The sequence below is a fragment of the Silene latifolia genome, chromosome Y (assembly GCF_048544455.1).
Source record: "Silene latifolia isolate original U9 population chromosome Y, ASM4854445v1, whole genome shotgun sequence".
Classification (NCBI taxonomy): domain Eukaryota; kingdom Viridiplantae; phylum Streptophyta; class Magnoliopsida; order Caryophyllales; family Caryophyllaceae; genus Silene; species Silene latifolia.
Genome location: NC_133538.1, coordinates 126,265,482 through 126,274,417, shown reverse-complemented (window position 1 = coordinate 126,274,417; position 8,936 = coordinate 126,265,482). Strand labels below are relative to the sequence as shown.

Here is an 8,936-nt window from a genome sequence, read left to right as displayed (position 1 = left end):
AGCCCTTACCGAGAGACGTATGAATGCCACTAGGTGTGTGTCGGAGAGTGCCTTAGAAGCCTTAGAGGTAGAGGTGCAAGTGCATGACATCTTTAGCGTACTTGGAATGGAGGGACTATATAACTTAGCGGAAATAAGCTACCGCATCCTTACCCTAGAATTTTTGAGCTTCTTCCTCTACAATCCAAAAGACCATACCGTGAGCTTTTGGCTCAAGAACAACTCATTTCACCTATCTAGTGATGTTTTTGCGGAGCGGATAGGTGTAGGAAAAAGGGCCACTCATACTCTTGACAAGGTGAGGAAGGAAATAAAAGCCACAAAATACATCGACCTTTACACGGGTAACAACAATACCGACGTTAGTGCCATGAAAATAAATGATGTGGAACACCCCGTTTTGAAAGTTTTCCTTCGCCTATTGACCAACCTCCTTTACGGGAGAAAGGACCATAGTAAACTCAATTCCTTGGAAGTACTACTCTTAGGCTCCTACCTCAATCCATACTATTAGAGGCATTTTTACTTTAGCCTCTCTATGGTGTGCTTAGCGTTTGAAAGGATGACCAAGTCCGATAAGTGCTCCTTCGATTGTGGTGCCCTAGTGACTAGACTAGCCAAGAACCTCTTGGGTTATGAACCGGGGGCAATTGATAGACCCATGAGTACGGAGGTACCATACTTCGACATTGCCTACATGAAAGGCATTTTTTGGGTTGTGGATAGGAAAGACAAAAAGGGATACTCATGGAGAGTGAATACGGACACATACATTAAACTTCCCGCAAATGGGGGATTGCCTGAAACCTCTCACTTACCCGAGCTAGCCCCACCTCGCCCTCCGGCCCGATCCTACCTCATTCCCGAGAGCCTTACTTACACTCTTGATCGTGAAGCGGTATAAGGGGAAGCAACCCCGCGGCTCCTTTCCGATCCTCCTAGGACCTTCCCACATGCCCCATCCTCCTCCTATGTGCCCATGCCTTCGCTGCTCTTTAATCGCCCTAGACACTCCACTTACGCCCAGTCCTCTTCTTTTATGCATGAACCCTCACCGTACCACAAACAACCTAGGCACTCCATACGTATCCATATTTCACCCGCGGATAAAACCAACCTTCATCGACTTATAACCACTAATACCCCATGCCGGACCTAATTGAAAAGGTGAACAACTCCTTAGTCCTGAGAGACATGCACGAATTTACTTATAACCAGGGGATCAGACCGAAGGAACGTCCTAGCTTTTGGTTCGGGGATGGAGACAATTTCGGGGTATTCAAAGCTTATGGTATTCAACCCTCGGATTGGGGTCATAGAGTTCCTCACAGCGACGGACACTTGCTTGGTCCTTCGGCAGGACCGCACTATACCACCGGGAGTTTATTTAATAACACGCACCAAGGTGAAGACTATCAAGAGAATGTAGGTGGTGACTACCAAGGTAATGTGAACAATACTTACAACGAAGAAGTGGGAGGCGTCTCTTATGAAGGTGGGGGTAATGTTTTCTATGGAAGCGGGAGTGGAAAAGGAGGAGCATCTAGTAGGGCACCGGGACTTATGAAGCATAATGGCCGCTACGTCAACGCCATAGTGGAGGATGCATCTATGAACACCTCGGGAGACACCAGGAGTGAGGACCGCAGCACGCGAAGGGAGGAGTCACCGGTAAGCAACCAAGGAGCCCTGGTTCGGTGAGTGAAGAAGCTTGGTAAGAGGAGGAAATCATCTTCTTAGTTTTATCTATTCATGTGGATACTTGTGTATAACCTTGTGTCGGTTGAGTCTCGAACAATTTGCTTTTCTCGCGTTGTAAACCCGGCCATAAGGCTAAAACCTAGTAGATGTTGTGTGATGGGATGATGCTATGGTCACCATTGAGACTCTTTTACAAGCATGGTTGACCATTGGTTTGTTTAGAGACATTAATGACCGGATTTTAGGACTATCAGGTATCACTCGACCGAGCCCCGTCTTCACTCGACCAAGTGGCGGTTCACTCGATCGAGTGTCTCCTATCGCTCGATCGAGTGAGCTGAAATCAGACCCTAGGGAATTTCTGAAAGAGCCAGCACTCGACCGAGTGACCTTCTCACTCGACCGAGTGCCACCCCCACTTGACCGAGTAAGTCTCCAATCGACCGAGTTGACTGTTCTGTTTCTGTTTTAATGGTTTTGAACCGCATGAACTGAGTATTTTCGTTTTGTGACCCTACCGACCACCCATTAATGTATGAACGTACAAATCATTAACGAATAAATTGAAATGAGTTATTTACATCGTTGTGTACTGTGTTATACGTTGCAACATGAAATATGTTTAGCCGATGGTTGAGACCTAACATGCTTAGTAAGAATAATAATGATGCGGTAACTAGTAAACATAAATTAGAATTTTATGAGTCTTACAAGATCGAGTCTTGTGGAAACTAAAGTGTGCACAACATGATTTAGTCGGGAATAAGAGGTAGGAAAGAAAGTGAGCCCCAATAGGCGAGGTAGTGGACCGCGTTATGATTGTTGCGTACGGAGTCATGAGTTATACACATATACCTTGGGTCACACACTATGCATAACACGACTGGACTGTAGCCATAAGAGTGGGAATAAATGTTGAGCTTCACTTGTACTCGAACTCATGAGCCTAGATTGAGTGAGTAAGAGAATCCCTCTTGCGGGAGATCGAGCGGCGAACTTCGGGATGAAGTTCTCTTTTAAGGGAAGTAAATGTAACGACTAGGAATACGAAAGACATGAAAACATAAAAGATCTCGTACGGTAAAACATTAGCGAGAGATAAGAGCGAATGTGTGAGGAAGAGTCTTGGGAGGGAGGCATGACACGAATGAGACGTAAGAAAGTGTTAAGGAAAAGTGAGGATGAGGCGAACTTCAAAGACAAAGTTCATTTTAAGAAGGGAAGATTGTAATACCCGGCCTTTGGGGGACCCGTACTTAGACCTCGGGACACATGAGAGGAGGTTTAGACCGATAAGAGAGCACTCGGAAAGGAAAGATAGCCTTACACTAGACCCGAGCCTAGACCGAATGGTGTTGCAGTGGATCGAGCGGGTCTACTCGGTCGAGTGAATGGTACACTCGACTGAGTGAGTCCACTCGACCGATTGGAGTGCTACTCGGCCGAGTGAGTCCATGCGACCGAGTTGACTCGGCACTCGGTCGAGTGCCGTTGCTTTCAGAACACGGGATTTAATCCCTTTCACCCCTAACCATAAAATCATTTCCACCTTCCTCCTTATCTCTCCAAAGTGCTTCCCCTCTCTCTAAAACCCTCACAAACACCTTCTACTTCGGATTCAAGCTAGGATTTGAAGACCTACCACCTTCCTCTTCACCTCCTTCACTTAGTAGGTAAAGATATCTCCCTTTCTTGTCTTTAAACCCTAACTTTTGGTGGAATTCGTAATGGGTAATTAATTAGCAATTATTAAGTGTATTTGGGGCAATTAAGGGGTAATAATAAGGGGCTTTGTAGTATTTACTAGTATAGGATGTATTGTGATAGTTATTATGTAATTTATGTAGGATGAGATGGTTTGGTGAGATGGATGCTTGGTGATCTCGCATAACTTATGGATTATGCAAAAAGGTAGGTTAATCCTACTCGGTTTCAATGATGTGAAGTTATTTATGTTGATGTTGTAGCTAATCTTGCATAATTGGGGCATTTGCATTATAACATGTTTAGTGATAATCACATCATTGAGGGGAAGATTATGATATGTTGGTTGTGGTTCATGCATTGGTTAGTATCACATGTATTGGAGGATTTGTTGTTGTGGTTATTGTTATTGTTGTTATTGTTGTGGTGTTGTTAGTTTGGAGATGTAAGATAGTTGGGAAACCATCTTACGCTTGAGTCGCCTCTTGAAGCTTCCCACTCCAAGAGGGATGTGCACATTAATGGCTTGAGTTGGAGGGCCTCGTGTGGTTAAGACGCAACGTCTGGCAGGGGATCTGGTTGGCTTCCGGACCCGATACGTCTGGGCGTGTCCCGGTACCTGTTTGTGGTTATCGGTAAGTCTGGGCATGTCCCGGTACCAGTGTGGTTGTCGGTATGCCTGGGCGTGTCTCGGTACCGTGGTGACGGTCTTTTAGTGTTATGTCACTTACTTTGGTAGTCGTATTGCATGTTCACACTTTAGTTGTATAATCTTTTATTTGTCCATTGAAACTGACGTTTATGTATCTGTGTTTTGTCACCTGTCTCTTTTGGGGTGGTCTGTGTTGATCCATATGATGTCCTTTGGTCATATGAGGAGTAGGTTAGATACAGATTGTTGGATAGTGCACGGGAGACGGGATGAGCTTGATGAGTCACGAGATGAGTATTACTAGTTAGATTAGTATAGTAGCCATGACTTGTAATTTATTCATTAGTTTATGGTTTGTAATCACTAAACTCATCATTTATAATAAATATTTCTTTATCGTATCTCCGATTTACCGCCTCAGGAAACCGAGAAGGTAGCATCTCCCAATTTCCTTGGCCGGGTAAGAAGGGGGTGTTACAATGGGAGGCCTCCGCATCTATCATGGCTCGAGTGGACTACCCATTGATGCTTATTTCCATGTAAATCAGTTCCGTGGACTTGGTCTCGGAGCGCTCGACACCTTTTCCCATTGAACACATCATATGCACTCGCCTCATCATCATCACACCCCTCTGCGTCGTGATCTGTCCCCTCGGGGTTCGATTCCACCGATGTCTTAGACAAACTCTTCTTGAGATTATTGAGCTCTTCTTGGTGTGGGCACTTGGACATTCGGTGTTGTCTTTTACAAAGGAAACAGGCAAACAGCTTTCTAGAAGTGGAAGCCTCTGAAGTACTGCCTTTAGAAGAGGTTGTAGTAGAATTGGTCGTACCCCAACTTCTATTGTCTCCCCCTTGACAAAACCGACTGTTTCCTGTAGAGGGAGGTTTTGCTTGTGGAGTCGTTCCTCCAAATTTTGGGTTACTTCCGCCCGCTACAGAGAATCCCTTCTTTGGGTGGCTTCACGCTCCGTGTAGTAATCGACCAGTCTTTCGGCCGCTGTCATCGCAGCCGAGAGGGACTCTGGCCTCTATCGCATGTTCTCTCGTTAAGCCCACTCCTTCAAACCATCGATTAACTGGAACACCATATCCTTCTTGGTCATGTCGGCAATCTCCAACATACACGCCGAGTAAGCTTTCATGTAAACACGAATCGAGCATGTATGTTTCAAGCTCTTTAAATTCCTTCGAGCTAGGAAATCGGTGTTCTCCGGGTAGAATTGCTCCTTGAAGAGTCGTCTGAAGTCGTCCCATGACTCTAGCACAACGTTCCCTGACTCAATTTCGGCGTATTTTGAGCGCCACCATTGTTTGACATCATCCGTTAAGTACATACTCGCAGTGCTGACCTCCCGACTCTCGTCGAGCATGCTCACTCGAAAGTACTGTTCTAGGTCGAAGAGGAAGTTATCGACTTCCTTCGAGTCTCTTTCCCCACTATACTTGTGAGGTGTAGGCGGCTTCACCTTGGGATCACCACCGAAACTCCCATATGCGGCCACTTTCATCAAGGTATTACACATGTTCTCAAGTTGAGCGAGGTTTTCGTGGAGGTAGCCCACCTCCTCGTTATATTATTTCGGAATCGCCTTTTCAACGGTCATCACGCGGACCTTGTGCCTCTTTATGGTCTTGTCTATGGCTCCGAAGCGGGCCGCATGCTCCTTTACCGTCTCGTCTAAGGCATGGTGAGTATTCCCCAAACTCACAAGGAGAGCCTCTAACGATGGGATTTTCTCGCCCATCAATTTCTCTGAGGCCGCCACTCTAGCCTTAGTGTCGCTTTTGTTCCCACTCGGTTCTACGGTCCTTCCTACCATCGTATGCAGCAGCCCGTCGTGAAGACCGGGCTCTGATACCAAATGTCATGGTCCAAACTTTGAGCCGAGTCGTGGAGCGCAACCTTGTCTAAACTCACGACAAGAATACTAGCGAGAGTGTCAAGCACTAGTGTTTGTCAAGCACTATAGCATTCATAATTGGTCTTGGTTTGCGTGTGTCGGGATCCTAGTCTCGATCATCAACGATCGACACACACATGCTTGTTAGTAAGTTATCAAGGTAAGAGTCATTCATAAGAATACAAGAAACAAGCAATAAGAAGGCAATTGGGTGGGAAACAGATTGATTGACTAGTACTCCCCAAAGAGGGAAATTTGATATCACAAGCTTCGTAGCAGGAAACATTGAATGTGCAGAATAGCGATACGTTTTCCAAACGCTTAAAAACATATCTTAAACTAAAAAGCTAGCTCCAAGATTCGACACACAGGAAGTAATCTTGGAGTACTACATGACTATAAAAACAGAAACGAAAATACATAAGTAGAAACATAAAATCTAAGGGTTCGAAGTGAACGGATCACGCGCGCAATTTTTAGGGATTGGCGGCTTGTCACACTTGGGAAGGAAACATAGCTAAAGATTGAGTTGTGCATTTTCATGCTTGGTTGTTCTTTATTCACTTTTATTGGTAGAAGTAAATGGTAGTTTTACTTCCTAAAAATTACCCACATTTCCCATTTTACCCCTATTTACCTTTTTCTCCTCTTCTTTTTTTAACTACATTACCCAATTTACTCCCTAAACATTACCCAAATCCTCTCAAATTTCCCAAATCTCTCAAAATTCACCGGCTTATTAACCGCCACCGGAATCTCCAACGAAATTAACAACCCTGCCAACGTCACCATCCTCGCTGTCCCAAACACCTACCTACCTCCTACGTCACCCTCCTCCCTACCTGACGTCATCCGATGTCATGTGCTCCTTCAGTGCCTCACGTGGTCTGATCTCCGCGGACCCCACCCCACACTAATCTCCACACTTCTAAAGCCACTCAATCTCACTTTCAACGATTCAACCGACGTCGTTTCATTCCACGTGGTGAATAACAATTCATCGTCGTTGAATGTTCTTACCTTCGTCTTAATGGTACCATTTCGTGTTTTGGTTTTTACGGTTGATTCATTGTTAAATCCGACCGGGTGCGATTTAACGGCGTCAAAAATGTCGTCTCCATCGGAGGCGAAGGTTAATATTACTGACGCGTTAATTAACGGTCATAATTTTAACGTGGCGGTGTAGATGATAACGGCGTCAGGGGTAGTTTTGGAATTTGAGCGTGACGAGGATGGAGCTAGAATTACGTTTTTTTTCCCCTCCCTACTGATGTGGCATTTGCGAATCTTCCGCCACGTGTAGAGCTACGAGCTCTTCTGGCGGATAAAAAATACCCGGTGCTGAAATTCCACGTGTTACACTCGTATTATCCGCTGAGTTTACTAGAGTTGATAGTGAACCCAGCTCAGCCTACATTAGCTACTGAGGCTAATGGGGCGTGTAGTTTTACGTTGGGTATTTCGCGGGTTATGGGTCAGTGTTGATTAATACGGGGGTAAGTCAGGCGGTGGTGACTCAGACGGTGTTTGATCAGAAACCGGTTGCGATATTTGGGGTGTCGAATGTGTTGTTGCCGAAGGAGATATTTGGGAAGGGTGGCGAGGTGGATTTAGGAATCGGAAATATGTCGGTACATACAGCTCCACTTGTCAGTGCAACGGCTGCAGCCGAGTGTGGGCAAGGCGGGCATGCTGGACGTTGGGTGGTGATTTTACTTTGTATAGAGGCATTTTTGTGTGTATTATAGAGGTGATCAGATGCAGGTTTAATTGTTTAAATCGTATACATCTCAGATCGGCTTAGTGTGGATTATGCTAATTGTTATCTATGGATTAGCTGGTTTGGGAAAGTTAGCGAGTCTGTTTTAATCGGCAAAATGACATGTAAAGAGCTTTGTACGATGGTCGAATAAAAGTTTGAGGCAATTTGTTTCGTGCTCTTTTTATATTTCCATGGAATTTTTTTGGTAGTGTATACAACTATACGAGTAAATTCATTTGAAACGAAGCTATACAGGTCGAGGAAGTGTACAATCCGAAGAGGCTACTCAGTGTTCTCGACATTTGCTTGTTTCCCTTTATCGTGTTCTTCTAGTTGTTCTTCTGTATTTTCATGAAGGATTATTCGAATTTGCATAAAATGCTAGTTATTTTTGATTTCCAAATTTTGTCACGAGTCGTATGGTGATTTGATCAATTGAATCTATTGTCATACTGTTCTGTTGTGGTCTCATTTTCTTTCTCAGCCCCAATTATCGTTTTGGTGTTAACCAGGAATATTTCCTAGTAAAATAGTATGACAATCGATTTCTGAACAATATCGAGTTTTTACAAAGTGCTATCATTAATCCTACATTACCAGAATTTCAGCACACAACTTATTCAGATAGAAAGGCGGTCATATGTACAATGGTAGGAAGCTAAAGCTAGAAAGAATCACATCTTTACAAGAACAAGAGACTTACAAATGTCGTCAAGGGTGATCAGCATTTGCAAAGCCATTTTTGAAGGCTGATTTTCATCGACAATGTTTTCAAAAAAAAAAAACAAAGACGATAATTACCCTTGCACTCACACACTACTTTCTATATTATGTCCTATTGTTAATCTGTCCTATTTGTCCTATTCCGTTAACTACGTTTTAATTAAGTTGTATTTTCAATTTATGTTTTACCTAATTAAGTTGTATTTCTGTATCATGTCCTATTGTTAATTTGTATCGTGTTTAAATTAAGTTTCCAGTTACGTTTAATTTCCGTTAACTATGTTTAATTTGTATCGTTAACTACGGGATTCATTAATAAAATGATTACTAAAATTAAATTAAGGAAAAAAATAGAAATATAAATATCCATACACATTAAATTAAGGAAAAAAACAGAAGTAACATAATCCATTCAAAGAGACAAACATAAAATATAAAATTAGCTAGTCGTCATACACGTCTTCATAGTAGGGACGCATGTCCGCAAAGA

The 8,936-nt window shown here is 43.6% G+C and overlaps 1 pseudogene; it reads left to right on the top strand.

Moving 5' to 3' along the window:
- Positions 1–7,069: 7,069 nt before the first annotated feature.
- On the top strand, positions 7,070–7,830 carry LOC141628861 (fasciclin-like arabinogalactan protein 4; annotated as a pseudogene).
- The last annotated feature ends 1,106 nt before the right edge of the window (positions 7,831–8,936 follow it).